Source organism: Pteropus alecto, unplaced genomic scaffold (genome assembly GCF_000325575.1).
Source record: "Pteropus alecto unplaced genomic scaffold, ASM32557v1 scaffold87, whole genome shotgun sequence".
NCBI lineage: Eukaryota > Metazoa > Chordata > Mammalia > Chiroptera > Pteropodidae > Pteropus > Pteropus alecto.
This window is the reverse complement of record NW_006443225.1, coordinates 9,600,366-9,619,318: the sequence shown is the minus strand read 5'-3', so window position 1 is coordinate 9,619,318 and position 18,953 is coordinate 9,600,366.

Genomic DNA, 18,953 nt, shown 5'->3' with positions numbered 1-18,953 from the left:
CATCTCTCTCCCCAAATCCATGGATGATCACTAATCACTCAGGGATAAGGGAGATGGCTAGGGGGCCAGGCTAAAAATCAGAAGCTGGAAGAAAAAACTTGAACAGAGATAACAATGACTCTCTACCATAGGAGGGGCAAATTCTTTAGTTAGAATCCAGGAAGTTAATTGCCAACTGTCAGAACAAAGCAAAAGGCTTCATCTCTCCAATATATTATCTGCAATTTTGAGTTTTGACCAAACTTACTTAGAGATTCAAACTTAGGGATCTAAAGAAATAGGAAATTGTGACCCTTACTCAAGGGGAAAAATTACAGTTAATAGAAACTTACTCTGAGTGGGCCTAGATATGAGATATAGCAGATGAAAACTTTAAAGCAAATCTTAAAAATATATTTAAAGAAGTTGATTAAAATATGTTCAAAGAGTTAAAGCAAAATGATAAAAATGTGAGCACCTATAGGGAATTGCAACAGCAAAATGGAAACCGTGAAGAGAATCCAATGGAAATTTTTGAGCTGAAAACTATAATGATTGAAATAAAAAAATTCATCACATGGACTAAAAAACATATTCCTCAAAGATCTTGAGGAAATATTAATAATTACAATATACTTGTCATTGAAGTCCCAGAAGCATTGTATAGAAAATTATTTGATTAAATAAAGTCTGAAAATTTCCAAAAGTTTGTCAAGAACATTAACTTACAGTTACTGGAAGCTCAATGAACTCCTTGTAAGGTAAAGTTCAAGAAAACCACAGCTTGACACTTTGTGATAAAATTGTAGGAAGACAAAAATTTGGTGGGCTATGGAATGTTTTGATTATGATGGAGGTCACATGACTACATTTTCCCAAACTCTTCAAACTGTACAGTTGAAATAAATTTTATTTTTGAATTAAAATTATATTGAAATAAAACTATATGGAAAACATACATGTACTGTATAAGACATAACACACACACATAAATATCAATCATGTGTACCTATTTTGTAGTTAGTTTGGATTTATCTCAGAAAAACAAAGATAGTTTAACATTTAACAAAGCCATTATTATTAACCTCTGTATTAAGAGATTAAAGGAGAAAACCATATGATCATTTCAGTAGATATAGAAAAAGTAGCTGATAAAATTCAACAGTGATTCATGGTAATCTTGTTTCGTAAACTATGAATAAAAAGGAATTTCCTTTTCCTGAGAAAATATATCTTCCAAAAACCTACAGCAAATATTTTATTTTTTTCTAATTTCTTATTTCCTTTTTAATACTTTTGTTTATTTTTCAATTATAGTTGACATATAATATTATATTAGTTTCAGGTGTACAACACAGTGATTAGACATTTATGTAACTTATGAAATGATCACCCCAATAAATCCAGTACCCATTTAATACCACAGATAATTATTACAATACTATTGTATTCTCCGTGTATACTCTGCATCTCATGAGTATCTTGTAACTACCAATTTGCACCTCTTAATCCCCTCTACCCGCTTCACCCATCCCCCTAATTTCCTTTACCCCCAACTCGGCAATCATCAAAATTACAGCAAATATTTTAAATCATGAACCTTGAGAAACATTCAAATTCAGTAAGACCCTTGTTCTCAATCTTAATCAGACTTTTTACTGGAGGGCCTAGCTTGCAAAACTGAGACAAGAAAAATAAAAGAAGCAATAATTAAAATGGAGGCTAAGTAATTTTCCTTATTTATTTTTGTTTGTCCACCCCATTTTATTTTTTTATTTTATTATTTAAAAAATTTTTTATTATGGTGACATTGGTTAATGAAATCCAGTAAGTTTCAAGTGTACAATTCAACAGTAAGACATATATATGTATTTATATATATATTACATTGTGTGTTCACCCCATAATTAGATTTCTTTCTGTCACTACATATTTGACCCCAGTTTTTCTTATTTAAAAAAATTGATCTCAATAGTACAATATTCACAAGTAAATTGCAGATGGACTAAAGACCTAGATAGAAAGTGTAGGACTATAAACCTCGTAAGTCGGTTCTGTTATACCGCAACATAATGTGTCCCCAGTCATCACCCATCACACAGACTCTCAAGGTAAAAAGCACAGGGCTTAGGAGAGAGATGAGGTCAGGGGAACAACACTCAAAAATTTCATTATTTAAGAAAATTTTTGTTTTAAACTTTATTATTGACACACATAAAAGATAGGGAATAAAACAAAAGCATAGTTTTTCATATGTTAAATTTTTACAAAATACATAAATACTGCAATAAATACGGCACTTTACCTTGAAAAAACCTGAGAATTTGCTGTGGAGCAGATATCAGAAGAGTTTCGGCTGGTGAGTTATCGTGAAATAGTGGAAAGTTATCTGAAACCTCGTGGAAAGTGCTCACACCAGATGTGGATGGGAGTGGCCTGAAAGACATCTGCAAACAGAGGTAGCTGGTAGATGTTTGAGGTATGTCCATGTGTGAGCTTTGTGTATTCCTGCACAGCTGGTTAAACTGTGTGCTGTCCTCTGCATTCATCTAGTGTTTCTTGCTGATGAAATTGCACATAAGCGAATTAGAAATTCGTGGCACGTTCACATTTTTTTTATTATGTCAATTTTCTTGAAACAAACTTGTGTTTTCAAAACAAACGCTATAGCCAAACTATATATTGTATAACAAAATATAGAAGTGTAGTTTTTTTGGCATTATGGTATGGGGAAAAAACTTCTAAATAAGACACAAGATGTACAAATCATAAGACAAGGATAAATTTGACTATATTCAATAACAATAATAATAAGAACTTTATATATGGCAAAAACGATATGAAAAACTACAAAAATAAGCTATTGACTGGCTTGGAGAAGATAATGATACTTATATTTATAAAAAAAACTTCTACAAATCAATAAGAAAAAGGTAAAGAATCTAAAAGAAAAATGGGCAACGGCAATTTACAAAGAAAATAAAACAAATGTCTAATAAACATAAGAAGAGCTGCTCTACTCTACTAATGATTTAGCTGAAAACTAAATCAATAAAAAGCTGCCACCTACATACCAGTGTGGCCAAAATTATTAACTTTTACTGCACCAAATTTTGGCAAGAAAGTGGGGAAACAACTTTCTTAATTGATGATGAAAACAAAAACGCGTGTAATCATTTTGGAAAACAATTTGTCAATTAAGTAAAACAGACAATGCTGAGTTTAAGACTCAGCAATTCTACTTTCTGGCATCCACCCTGGAGAATTATATGGCTTATGTGTATCAGAAGACATGATCGAGGATGTTCAAAGCAAGATCGTTTATAATAGCAAAAACATGGAATAATCTAATTGTCCCTTATTAGGGGATGTGTAAAGTTCTGTTTATTGGAATTATGGGAAAGTACACAACAATTAAAATTGTGACCTAGATATGCAGATACCAATACGAATAAATTACACAATGAAGCATAAAGTTAAGTGCAAAACATTTGTAAATATAAGTACAGCACGATATTATTCATGGAAAATATTAAAGAGACAAACTACTAGTATATATATTCTTTACGGATACACACGTGTATTAGGACACTTGTAAGGGAGTGGTACATACCAGTTTCAGAGCAGGGGCTGACCTGGTGGAGAAGAATGTGGAGCAAGGTCAGATAGCTTTTATTATTTTTTTTTAAAGAGAGTCATTTGATGCAAATATGGCAAAATGGTACTATCTACTTAATCTCAATGGTGAATCCATGGATATGTCATGTATTATTTTCTGCTTTTTATGTGTTTGAAATTTATTCAGCAAATATATATTGAGTGCCTTATTCTATGCTAAGCAATTTTCCTAAATAAAAAGCAAAATATAAAGGAGTGAATGGAGAGAGAAATCATGCATTGATGTGTCTTATTAGAAGTGTGTTTGGGCTGCCTGGGATTGTAGGGAGAATCTGCACCTACATGGGTGAGTGTGAGCCAGCCTCCTACACTGCCTCTGTCAGGAAAGATATGCAAACCTGAAAACTTGTATCTGGGGAGGGAGGTGGAGAACCGAACAAAGTTGTCTTTTCTGTGTAAATCACGTGTGCCTGCTTCTTTCCCTTAGGATGGGGCCAGCAGTGTGCTCGTGGGGTGGAGAGTGGACAGCAGCATGTAAGTATAGCTGCTTCTGAAAATACCTCTGGTTTGGGAACTGACAAGCTCTGGGATGCAGGGTAACAGGGTGGTTTATATTGAAGCCAGGAAGCTGTGCATTTTCTAACATAAAGACAACTCTGCCTGGAAATACTGAGAATTGTCCCTTCCTGATGAAGGCAGGAGAGGGTCGGTCAGAAGGTCCCTGACCACGAGTCTCCCTCTTTTGGCCTTAACCCTTTCACAGCTGCAAGGGAGGATTCTGGGAAATAGCACATCCCAGACGAGGGATGTGGTGGTGCCAAGGGGTTAACAGGCACTTTGTGTGAAGTTTTAATATTCCACAAATGAAATGTGCATGTGAAATGGGAAAAAAGAGGAAAAGATTATATTTGTCAGCTGGGCTGCCATATGTTGTTCTGGCCGGAGCACAGCAAAAATGGTGACAATTCTTTCCTGAATGAGAATCTCTGTCAACTCCTGATTTCATGCCTTTCTTTGGGCAAGCAGGAGTTTTTTTCATGACCAGGCAGAGTCTAAAATTTTCATTTTTGTGGGGGCAATCTGTAGCTTCCCCTAAAAGGTAGAACGTTAGCCTTGCTTGGCTGGATTTTCAGGAGGTGGGAGAAGGCAGAAAAATCATAAAATTCGTCTGCATTTTTTAAAAATGAAATTGGCCCTTAGGGTAAAAACAGTCCTCTGAAAGAACAAATAGCAAGCTGAATGACAAATGGAAAGGAGGTTATATTGGCAAATCTGCTAGTTCTCACCAAAGTCATCATCACACAATTTCAGAGAATTGACTTTGTCACACAAAAGACTTTTCTTATTCATATTTGGTGGGTTATGATGCTTACATTAGTGAAAAATAAATGTGTGAGTCCATGTGTTTTAAGAAAAATACATAGGATTCAGCCTTGATGCGAGAGGGTTGTTTTTTTTCTAATTATGTGTTTCTGTCTTACTTTGAATTTGAAAATACTGGACAAAATTACTTTTTTATTTAAATAATGTTTTAAACGTTCTGTTTACTGTTTGCCTAAGTAATGTAATCTAAACAGTTTGAAAATTATGGAAATTAAGAAAACAATGATCTTCCTTAATCTCACAATCTAACAATACTAAAATATTTTAATATATCTTTTCATACTATGAATACATAAGTAAATGAATAATTTTTATGAAGTTGACATCATATTATTAAAGGCTTTGTTGTCAATATAATTTTTAATAGTTCCATATAGCCAATTGAGAGGATGTTCCATTCATTGTTAACTATTCATTGTTATTTGATTTCTTTCTAAATTTGCTTTCCTGTGACTGACAAGTAGGACATGTAATCATCTCTTTTTCTTGTGTGACTTTCCTTTGCAGAAGATGGCACCGTTTGTTAGAAAAGCAAGTGAAGGTGCTCTTGACCAGTTAAAGTACAATTTAGACTCTCACAGGAATGATGTGAACTGAGCTGAGATCCTCGGGGGAGAAATTAGGAGAACCAACCATGGGGAGAGCCTGGAAAAATGAGGGAGTGTAAAATGGGGGCAGAGTCAGACGGTGGTGAAGACCCACAGGCTGCATTGCATGGGGAGATAATCTGAAGTAAAAGCAGCATTAGTGCAGGATGAGAGCCTTCCTGCCCCGCCCCACACCGCCCCACTAAGTAGCATGAACCCAAGTACTGCAGATCATGTCCTGAAGTCTAGAAATGGGGATCAGAGAGCAAGTGGCTCAGCCAGTACTATGGAGCCTCTGCTCAGCTGTCCTCCCATGGGCTATGAAAGGATGCACAGAACACGACATATTCAGCATTGGTGTGAGGAAAGGGAGCTGAACACAGATATGGTACAGAGGATAGGTCAAAGGGAAGTTGTTTATGTTATATGAGAGTAAATAGGAAACAGATGAGCATCTACTCATGCGCAAAGTGAGAAGGGCTAGCCAGGCAACGAGGCAGGGGGACTTGGAAGAAGGAGGAGGAGTGGAAGGGCGGGGGAGAAGAAATGATCACTGGTTCTGTCAGGGAACTAAAAATAATGCCCCATGAGTGCTTCCCGCTTGAGAACAACCTAATAAAATAAATAGCCCAAAGATGAGGATGAAACAACAGATTGAGGAGGAAAGGGAGAGATCAGAATTAAGAGCATAATTTTAGAATTACACCAATATTGTTAATGGGCGAATGCAGCAGTTAACAGCAGCTAACATTTATTGAGCATTTGGTATGTTCCAGATACTGTTCTAAGTGTTATGTATGGACTACTTCCTTTGATACTTACAAAAATACCACGAGTAAGTAGTAGTTTCATTATCAAATGGAGAAGCTGAGCCACACTGTGGTTAAGTCACATCTCCTCACTGGAAAGTGGCAGAGGAAGATTTCAACCCCAGACATGTTCTAAAACACTACATACATGTAGTTGGATCCCAATAGTTAAAAGCCAGTCTTTTAACTATTGGGATCAAATAGTTAAAAGACTGGCTTTTAACTATTGGGATCAAACTACATCCACCCATCTTTCTTTTTTACATATGCAGAGATGAAATTCATCTAATACTAATAGCTACTTCTGGATGAGTTTTTTTTTTTTTTACACTTTAATGCCTGAATTTAAAAAACAATATTTTTATCAATAAGTCCTTGCACTCTTATTCCTATATCCTACACTTAATACTCCACTTCCTTATTTTATCTTCCAGTGATCTAAACATTGTACATGACTTGCTAAACAAGCTTGGTGAATGATTTCTTTTTAGCATTTGACATTTTAAGATGTCTTAAAACACAAGTCAGATCACATTTTAGTTTTAGACATTCTTCATGTTTGAACTGAAACTTCTGAACCCGAATCCCACTTACACTCCAATGATCTCTATAGTCCCACCCTGTGTGTATGGTATAGCTTGCTTTTTAACTTTAATTAGTGGCTCTCTTTCCCACTAGAATGTAAGTTCCATGAAGAAGGGAGTTTTGTCTTTCTTGTTGTATCCCCAATGCCTAGAATACAGCCTAGCACATCCGGTGCTCCAAAAATATTTGTTGAATGAATGAACAGAAATGGAACTGGTTAACAGAAAGTAGAGCAGAGAAGAACATGACAGAATCATTGAATCTTGAAGTGAACCTGACTGTTAAGTGCCATTCAACCTGATTTTAATTGTTAGTATGGCAAATCTCCTCACTGAAATCATAGAATACATTTTTAAAGATACACGATAAAAACTTATTTCACATGCTTAAAATAGTTCAAAGCCTGCACATTATACTCACACATACTCTTAAAAGGTTTTCTTTTTGAAAGGATCAGATGTAAGGCAAAAGCAATATACCTGGAAATGGGAAGAAAATTTGCTCTACGTCTGTCTGCAGCCATGTGCCAGTAAAAAGATTTTCTTGCAGAAGTCCCCAACTGGCAGCCCCAAGACCCAGGTTTGGTTCAGCTGTCCATTTGATCTCATTAAACAATAAGAAAAATTAATATATATATATATATATTTTAGTTTTCCTTGAACATTGGCAGAAACGACTCCACAGTTTCACATAATAATTGGCTGTTGCTCAGTAGCTGGCACCACCTATAGCTAGAGCGCAGCTCTGCAATTTGCCACAGGCCACACCATTCCATCATGTGTCCCTACCTGTCTTGTTCCTGGGCTACTTCCCTCCTTTGTGCAGGCATTTAAGTTTGTCACCTACGCTCTGTTTTAAATATGCTCCCTCCTGCTCCCATGACCTGTTGCCCCTGTACAGCATTACCTTTCTACTTTTTTCTGTTTTTGATAGACTATTTTTCTGGCTTAAATATCATCCCATTATGCATATAATTTAACACATCTTCTTAAGAGTTTCCTAAGGAACTAATTTTAGTGTTTCTTTTCAATTTGATTTAGCTCATTGTACATATATATGTGCAAAAATACACACACACACACACACACATTTTTTTGGCCATTTTAACCTGGATCCAAGATGGGACATGAAAATACTAGACGATTTTCTCTCTCAACATTTACCATGCTCTCGTAACCTTGACTACATAGTTTACTTCTTTTCTCCATAATTTTCTATGTTGGACTGGGAGAAGGAAAGTAAAAGAAGAGGAAAGGAGGCAGGAAGTAGTAAGGACGTCCTAGAGGAATTTATCATGACTCATGAATGGGCAAATCGAATGGAAGTCATTAGAAGAAGAAGAATTTTACTGCTCCCTGCTCTTCATATCTTACCATACGCACTTCAATGTTTAAAGCATTTATTTGTAAAAATGTTTTATAGTAATTAACACATACTTTAAAATAATAAAAAAAAATTTTTAAATAATTATTAAGTATTTCAAAATTTTATGAATATATATAAGCTCTCTCAATTTCATCGAAGCAAAATATGGACAGGAATTATCTAGTATCACCAGTACCTGGCACAGTAACTGGCCCAATGGGTGTCCATTAAACAATTTTCCATTCAGTCTTTGTTTTGTGTAAAACCGATGGATCTGACACAGTTTCATTTTATTCCTGGATAGTCTCTCATCAAATACTACCTAATAAGAAATAAAATAGCCCACTAAAAGCAGGTAGCAAGAAGAAGCAGAAAAAGGGGAACAATATTGTCTCAGTAATAATAAAATTAGATAATCAATAGAATGACCATGTTTCCTATTTGCCTGGGACAGACCCAGTTTATTCCTATTGACTTGGCATGATTATTAATAGCATCACTTTTCACTCTCAAAGTGTCCTTGTTTGGATGATAAATTACATAGGCACTCTATTAATCAGGCCCTAGATAATCAAAAGCTATTTATAATCTAATTGCAGGAACTTAGGATTTTTTATATAGTTTTGATGGAAAATGGAGATCTAGCTACTTAAATTGAAAATTATAAAATGCATGAGCACTTTTTAGAATTTTTATATATACATTACATACATACCTATGTCAGGTGCTTTCATAGTTCTGCCTTGCGTTCTGATTATTTGTACAGTTATTTCAATTGGCCTCCTTAGGAACGGTCTTCCACATTTGGAAATATACTCATCTCCATATTTTCTCTTAATACCTTGCAAAGAGTTTTGCAGTTATGAGACATCTAATAAATATTTGTTTAATGGAATTGAATAAAATGAGATCAAATTATTAAGTTGTTTCTTCATGGATAATTTGTGTTGGTTTATCTTCTGATTCACAAGCTGGGAGGAGCCAGCATGGCACAATAATTTTACCTATTTCACACAACAGATTAATTTTTTATGCCTCCTTGTTGCTCTCCTGTTTCCTTAAAAGCTGTAGCTGTGTATTGTTGCAGAGCATTTCTTCCCTGAAATGGTGAAAAAAAATTGTGTTCATTGAGGCATAATGTCCACGAGTGGCCTTGATTTTTTTTGGATATATTGAACAAAAATGATATCATTTTTTTTTTTTTCTGGCCAAAGTTTCCATCAGAAGGATAACAGAGACTATCAAAAGGATGTTGGCCATAACTTGCAATTTTCATTAGTCAAAAATTCAATGAATAATTTTTTGGCCCTATTAAAATTTCAAGAGACTCAAATAAGAACCACATAGAGGACCAACCTTTGAGAATCTGTGTATTTTGTATTTGAGTACTGAAACTCCTGGCCAACTGGCAAGGCACTGAGCTCTTCTAACAAGTTATAGGGTGGAAATTATTTCTTTTCTCACCCATCTGCTCTAGGAGCCATAGCTCGTATTTAGAAGTAACACTACTTACAGTGAGGAATCAAAAGACCATCAACGGAAGTTAAAAAAGAAGAATAAAAAGGCATCATGGAAATAGCAGCAAATACAACAACAAAAACAAAGACAAATCACTTCGTAATATTCGTACAAAAATTCTATTTTTTTATTATTGCCACCTGGTGCAATCAGCCTACAGAGGTTCTTACACAACCTTTTGAAAAAACAAACAGGCACTTACTTTTAATGATATGGGAGAGTATTTCTCCGTGAAGGAAAAGCAGTAGCCCTTCACTAAATGCTTTAGTGGAGGCAAAGGAGTGAGAGGTGGGCTACGAAAGGGGATTCATCATAGAGGTAAATATTCAAAGAAGGACGGAGAGAAGAGAGTTGGGGAAAAGAATAACGGTGCTGAAGACATTTCTCTCTTTAATTTCCTTTCATCAGCTTTGAGTAACTAAAGGAATCAATCACATTTTCTTGGCTTACCTTAAAAAAGGGAAAGCCCTCTGCAGCTGGCAGAGAAGAATGCCCCCTTAACTCCTGCCACTGCATTTACAAATGATAATACTCTTCAGCATAGTTCAATTGGGCAAGTAAACCTAAGCCAGGAAACTTACAATATAGCAAAAGGATGGGCATATCCCACAGTCAGGCAGCTTTTATTTTACTTTTTAAATATAAACAAGACCAATACAAAGTAATTTTCAGAAATAGTTTTGTATTAAGAATCATATGGAAATACTTCTCATTCAAGCATTGCCTTAAAATACTAATGTTTTGGGAAGCCAGTTGTACGCAAAGGTGTAATGAGTGATATGGCATTTAACGTATAGGTGTTTTCACTTAAAAATTATCATTGGCCAATTGTCTAATCCTTCTATACACAGGACCTATTGATTTTATCTACTAAAGAAGGGGGCTCCTATTAAGTCCTTGGCCTGGAAGAAGGTGAAAAAAAAAAAATGGATCCAGGTAAAAATAAATTGTTTTAAAGAGATTCTTGATATTGTATATAGTTTCTAGTTCTTGAGATTTTCTTATACGTGTGTCTTCAACTCTAGTAGCATTTGATCTGTAGAATTGCATTTTTATATTAGAGGAGGACATATCTCTTATGTCCTTGGGATGTTCTAAACTGTTGTCTATTTTGCACATATGAGTTACTTTTTAAGACTCAAGCAAAATGTCACCTCCTTTGAAGTCTCCAATGCTTCTCTCACAGAATGAATTACCCTCACTCCCGGGCTACCATAGCAGAGTTACTAGGACTGTGTGGGAAAAGGCCCAGATGTGGGCTGGCTTTGCCTGGGGGAGTCAAAAAAGGCGTCAGAGAGGTGATGTCAGACCCTGATCTCAAAGGAGGTGAGTTTGCCAGGTGGAGAAAGCATACTTTTAGAGTTCAGTGTTTATAAGTCTCTGCTCTCACGTATAGACAGAAGTCCCACAAAAGCATCTCCAGCAATTAGTCGACACTTGTAAGTACTTGATATTTGTTGATGGATATTTGTTGATGGATATTTGATTGAATGAATGGGCATGTTCCTTTATTGTTCAGTTCCTCAAATGGGCTCACTTTCTGCTGTTTAGGTCCTTCATGTGTATCAGAAAGCTCTATGGATCTGGAAATGACTTGTGGTTTTAGAGATATTCAGTATCTCTATTTGTCTCTGCTCTATCCAAAGGTTTTCAGTGAGAGATTTTATCCCCATGGGGAGACAAAAACTCCAAACCTTCTGAAAAGTGTTGCTGACGATTTCTTGGTATTCAATATGTGGTGACCATTCAAATTGCTTGGCATTGTTAATGTCCTTGTCAGCAGGTTTTAAAATGTCATGGTAAAACATAGCGCGTATGGCCTTGTACTTACATGATTTTTATATTTGGTTTTTGGCTTGATAAGTTTTTGGTAAAAAAAATACAAGACAAATTTCTTTGAATTTTACCATCGTATAAATAACAGGAATTGATTTTGATACTTCTCACTGTGACTAGATATTATGGAATAGCCACATGGCCATGCTCATATGCCACGGCTATTTTGTAGGAGACATTTAAGTATGTCATCTTCTGGGCCTTGACCCTAATAATGCATCCTCCTTTCAATCGGAGGCATAACTAGAAATGGTTAAGATACATTTGAGTGGATTTTGTGTTACTGTTTTTTGCCATGTATTAGTCACAGATTTTTTGAGTATTTGATATAATCATTAAAATAGTTTTTTATTTGATATTCTCTTGATCTTCTATCTATTTCTGGGAAAACATTCTTATTTTCTAAAACATAAAAACAAGTAGGGAAAATGAGAAATCTTCCGTAGGTAACCTCAGAACAGAGGAACTTTGTGCATTATGCAGCCGAGGCCATGCCAAAATGCAATTTGGAGGGTGTCCAGCCCTTCATTGGAAAGTAATGGTTTTCACTGAACTGAGTTATGACCAGCTGTTTACAGACAGTCTGTGACATACTGATAGAGCAGAACACCGTATGTTGCTTTCCAAATCAAATGATACAAGAAGTGTGACAGAGTGGAGAAACATCTGTCATTAGCAATTTTCAGCACGCTTCACTAATTCTGGACAAAATACGAGTAATGAACTTACCGCAGGAAACTTCAAATACTACCACGGCTGAAGCAAGGATATAAACAGCGAGTCCTCCTAATGGCTTCTAATTTAATTCATTTGCAGTAAGAAACAAACAAAGTAGGTTATTTGTTTTTGATCATAGGGTAGTAAATACTTCTGCTGATCACAGACACTTATTTTAGTCAAAGAACAGAGATCGCCAAATGCAACCCTCTTCAAGTTCAGACGGAAAGCTTTATGCCTCCTTTAATTGTTGAACGGGGTGGGTTTTGTTCTTGTTTTTGTAAGCAGAGAGTTGGAGAATGCACCCTAAAAGGGGTGAAATCTTCCCCGTGTGGTATCTGAGTGTGACGCTCTGAGCTTGGGGTAGCTAGGGTTGTGACAGATTTGTTGGACCTGCGGCGATATTTACATAATATTAAACGTTTCTTGTCTTTCAACTAAAAAGCTTGTATAGAAGAATGTGTTAGGTCTTTCTCAAGCTGCTTTCCCCCTACCACTTCTCATCTTGGTGTTTTTTTTTTTTTTTTTCCTGGCTGATCATTTTTATTTTGCGGTCCCACAAATTTTCACAGTTCTGTAACGAGCGCATGGTCCTCATACAGCATCCACATGGTTCTCTACTGGTCGACGTCACACTGTTGATGAGATCTCAGAGCCAAACCATGTGAAGGCTGCAATCTGTGAGCATTTTTCTTTTGTATCTTTGCAATCAATTGAGCTATTAAGCCGTTAACATTCAAGGCCTACTCAGCTCAGCTTACCCCCGGTTAGCGCCAACACGGCAAAATTCCTAAGTGGACAGAATTGAGTTGCGGGGAGGAGGGGAAAGAAAGGTGGTTTATTCTTTACCTGTAGTTTCGACTAATGTTCAGAAAAATGGCAATATGAAATGCAGACGTGAGATCTTGCCCAATCCGTTGCTGTTCTACCGATGGGAGCTCCTTTGGACCGTGTCCCAGAACAAAAAGACCGAACGCCATTCGGAACTGATGGCTGGAAAATGAGTGTAGGAGGTCTTTGAGGAGCTTCTTAATTACAAAATTATTCATGATAAAATGGCACTCATCTCAAATTCCTAGTTTCTTGTAAATTTCAGTGTGGTACCACATAAAAAATGGTTTACTGCTTTTTAACACCTTAGATAAACCAGATCCAGCCTTGGTATGTTGTGGGGGAAATCATCTCCAAATACCTTCGAGTCTTCACTCTTCCTCTTCTTCTTTTTCTTTCTTTCTTTTTTTTTAAGAGACTGACATATACTGATTTGTCTCTCTTTTTTTTTAAGTGGTCCCTAAATTATCTTCTGGTTGAGAAGAACTATTCTAAGATATGTAAATGCTAAATCTTCTGGTTTTTATAGACATCTGCATGGAAAAACAAAACAAAGCGAAAATATAGATGCCATTGAAACCCATCATTACGTTTGTGATCTAGATAATAAAGTAAGCAGACCCGAGCAATTCGCTAACACTAACGCTATTCTTTACATAAACAGTAAATGTTTAGATTTTCCTGTTCACTGACTAACAGCACACATATCATAAACACTAAGCTGTTATAGTACGTTTCGTGTGTTGATTCACTTTAACAGTTGTTAGTGTGAAGACAGGAAAAGAAAAGTGGGTGTAATGAGACCATGTGCAGAACGCTGTGAAAACAGAGGCCCTTATTTGGCATAATGGGTTGCACCATAAGGGCCATAAAATTGTGCATGTGTTAGTATCATTTTAATTATTACGGGTGCCACATGTTAAGCAGAATAGCGGAACTACTAAAACAGCTTCAAAATCCTTACTGCTGATCGCTGCATTTAATTACAAATAGGAACATTTGGAGATAGGTCACCATAAAACCCTTCTGTTGTCAAATGAGCTAAAATCTGATTTTTGTAATTATGTTTTTATACCACAGATCCTGTTGAATAACTATAGGGAATAAAATTTTAATAAGTGCTGATTAAATGTAGGTACATCTTGCTTCCTAAGAATATTTATGAATGCTCATCACACTTAAATCAAGGTACCATCACTATTTTCCTGTGGACAGTGCTTTGATCATTCAGCCTTAATGCAAATAAGCTGAATAAATTTATGTGCCATGAAATATTGTTTTTTTTTTCATCGAAGCATAAAAGCTCTGTATTTCAATTATTCATTCTGTTTGTGAGCACTGTGTACTGTATTGTAATTCTCTAGAACCAAAGTGTTTTCATTACCCCAGTACATGTCAGACTCAGTGGGATCTTGTAATTAACTTTTCTAAGGCAGGGTTTTATCGAGGAAGATGACAACGTATGTCAATCTTTTGCTCCCTACTAGAATAAATATGGTTAGAGATGGTAAGTTCACTTTTTAATCTTTTTTTTTCCTTTGGAATTATTCGTTTGTTTATTTATTGGTTACTTGCGCTTTAAAAATCATGAACACGTTTTTACCAAGAGAAGTTGTGTTTTGGGATTCTTCGTATGTGTCATATCCTTGTCTCGTGAAAAATGGTTTTGAAACCTTGCGTAACGGTTAGGTCGCCAAGCTCTTGTGAACATGAAATTATCACTGTGTTTCCAATAGAGATGAGAAATGTACAATGAACTGAAGAAGGAATTGTTAACAGTTAATGGCACTGGGAAGTCATGAGTTTTTACAAGGAAATAGGCCAGTTACGAAGCTGTCAATATTTTAATGTTGGTATGTGATCTCATGGATATTAAAGGAAGTATATTTGTAAGCAATCCACATGCATACATAAATTTGTGGTCTTTATCCACCCAGAAGGCATTAAATACTTCTTACTCTATAAAACAGAGAAGTTGATACTTTCGATCAATAATATTTCTTTAGATTTTTCACATCTTTTTGTACATTCCAGAAGGCTTTGTTATTGGAGAATTTGCTCAATGAATTTGGAGAATGGAATCTAGCTCTCCAGGAAAGTTATTTCTCAAGATCATGAGAATTCTGTTTGCAAAACTCCCTAGTTTATCTATTGCTGTTATACACTTAATCCACACTTTATGCAGCTCCAAGTAGCTCTGCAATGTAATTATTCAAAGAATAGTTAGTACATGTGCTCCAATTCACATTTCCGTAGCCACTGTTTCAGAATAATGATAAGGGAGCACTTCAGTAAAGACCTGGAAGACGCATACACTATGAGACAGATGCCATCCAACTTGGCCTCTGTATATTGCTTCCTGAATACACACATCATTCTGAGCCAATATCCAGAAACAGGTGTTGAGTCTGCAAAACAGACAGAGGAGCAAATAGTGCTTCTCTTTGAGGTAAAAATACAATATATATGAATGGTCCTAAGGATTCTGGGTGGACCATACTTGAGATTTGCTACTTTCTCAACGTTGCATGTTTATTGTTTGGATCTGTAGTCTCATAGCAATTGTCATCTTTAAGTGGTGAGAGCGGGGTACTCAGACAATGCCGAAGGCAGAGGTTGCAAGGTTCTGCCTCTATCAGTTGAAAGCATCTTTTGACAGTGTCAACTTATTTCTTCAGCTCAGTTCTGATCAATAAACTGGATGTCTCCAGAACTCAGGTTACATCTGGCATTGTTTCGATCTCTGGTAGTGACTTATTGTAGAAAATGCTAAGTGTTAGCTGGAATTATGTCCTTTATAAGCAAATTAATTAATTGTGAAAAATCTCAGAATCATCGAAATCATTCATGGGAATGGATAAAGAGAAAAATCCTACAGATACAAGAATCATTTACCAGGAGGAATGTTTAGTACAGTAATTGCGTTAATTTATGTCCCTATAACATAGGATCAGTTTCAATAATCAGAATAAAAGGAAGAGCAAGCAGGTGGGAGAGAAGGAATTTCTTGTTTTCTAGATTATTTGGTGCCCTCTTTTCTAATGTTCAGCTTGATCACGTATTTTGTTTTAAACAATTTTATAAAATAATCTAGAAATTTTTAGCGAATAGATATTCACTGAGAAGCTTCTCTTGCTGAGCACTGTGTGGGGGCGGTGGGGCGCAGCACCGAGCAGTGTGGCCTGGGACCCTGTCCTCAGCGAGCATCCTGTGGGACCACGGAGCGTTCATTGCCACCACTAGGTCTTTACCATAGTGGGATTTAGAAAGGATTTCCTTGCTTGTAAAAGAAGGTTTTAGATTTACCTCTTGACCCCAGTGCATCTCTAAATTCCTTTTATTTATTTGAAAACTGGAGTGTATATGGTGCTGAGCCTGCCCTCAGGGAAGTGAAGAGACAAAAAGACCAGAAAACATATATCGATCCAAGAAAATATCTGTTGAATCAAAATGATGAGGTCACGGTTATCAGTTTTTAAATGTGGCCGTGCTCGCTTACTACTCGGAGGGACAAACTTTTTCACAATCATCAATTGTCAATCGACAATCCAGAAACCCGAACCAGTCGACATCACCCTCTGCTTCTGCCTGACCCATTCTGAGTTCTCAAAATCTTTTTACTAAAAATCTTTCTTCGTGTGTCCTTTGAGAAAAATTGATGATTCCTACCACAGGAGGACTAATTGGTAATTTTAAGGGAATCTGTCTCATAATTTTTTCATGTCTTTGGTGTCAATAGGTCTCAGGACCAGGGTAGAATCTGTTTAGTAGAATCACTTGCTTCTTGAAATACCCAGAGCCTCCTGTTATTTCTAATGAGAAAGGGTGTGTTTTCACTTTGCTGTTTTATTAGAGGACGTATGTACTGGTGAAGTTGGTCACAGAGTTTATTAGCCAGTCAATAAGGATGTCTCAGACCCCACCACCTCTTGGCTGGCTGGCCAGGGGCGCTCCAGGCCATGCTAGTGGAGCGGCAACAGGCAAATGGCATCATAGTTGCTGGCTCGCTTTCTGTCCTGGTGTTCAGAATTCATTTGAAAAGCTTTCACAGATAAAACAGTTCGCATGCTGAGTTTTTGTAAGAATTTTAAACACTATAAACTAGATTATGACTATTTTATGCAATCTCTCAAAGTTCTTACTGTCATAAAATTTAACGGTTTTCCTTTTCCTGGGAAATTGGTTCTCTTTTCCTTACATGGCTCTCTTAAACTCATAAATGATGGTAACTAGAGCGTAGTTTTCCTAAGACATATGTCTATTCATGTATCGTAAAGTATGTAAAAGCATTTTCCCAAGCTAAGTTGGAAAGAAAATCTGCCGCTCCTTCTGAGAAATTTGAAAAAAAACAAAAACAAAAACAACTTCTCCAGAAGCAAGTCTTGTAGTGGTTGTCCTATGAAGTGTATTACATTCATTGGTTAACTGCAAATTTCTCAAGGCTCGTATGTTTCCATATGTCATTTCTTAAACTTTCTTACAATTTCTAAGTGAGAAGTGAAACTATTGCATTAATATTTGACATTAATAGTTATTTAAATGTTTGACAGCAAATATATAGTCAAGGATATTATCTGTATTATCTGTATATATGTATATAATCATATTATCTGTATATATGTATATAATTTATGTTTACATATCCTTAACATACACACACACACACACACACACACACACTTATGTTTTATATACACATATAAATGTAAATAGTCTTTTAGTTGCAGGTCCAAACCATGATTTATATCAAAATCATGTTGTAAATTCAGGGAATAAAGGTGTATACTGATGACAACTCTTACCAAACAGAATAAAACTACTCAGTTCATTTATCAGATTTTCCCTCTACTGACCTTTTGGCAGAGGGGCAAATTAAGAGGAAACAAACCAATAATGGACATTTAAAAAACAGCTTCATGAAGGTGTCTCAGGTTAGCATCCATTCGGGCTTTCTAAACTTGCATCCACATATGGAAGGAAGGCTTCTCAATGCATTCTCCTTTGCTCTGTCCCTTTCTATAACCTCCACGATCTGTCGATCTGTCGATCTGCTCCCGTATCTTGTATATTCTTCTCTTGTTCCTCTTATGATTCTGAATTACAGGTAATGTATACTAGCCCACTCTTCCATCCTGGTGGGTGGATTGTCATTAACCCATCCTTGTCCCTCCCAGCCATGTCCTCTCATCCTTGCATCCCCAGTGCCTAGCATGGTGCAGAGTCCACAGTAATCATGCAATAATTCTGTCCAGTTGAACTGAGTTCCAGATGTTGCATTAGTTGGACATTAACTGAAAGAATTAAGCACTAAAGTGAACTGGTTTCCACTTAATTAAACTTTCTAGTTAACTAAAGACTAATGAGAAGTTTAGTGTATGTGTTTCAGCCCTTGCTGAGAAATGTTAGGGAAAGTGTAATTGTTAACATGTCAGTTCTCCTACTGACCACGAGTGAGTTTCTTCTAGGTCCAGCTTCCTGTCAGACTCCCCTTTGAACCTGTAGCACAACACACTCAGAGGGGTTATCTCGGGGGCTCAACAATTACTTGTAAAATAAAAGAATTGGTTATTTTATTTATTGCTATAACAGATATTAGTCGAATGCCTATATTTTGCTGTATTTTCAACAAACAGGACAGATAAAATTATTTCTGGATAATTCTCAAAGAGAAAATTCAGTTTATTGAAACCACACCCACATCAAGCTTTCAATTGCCCCAGTATTG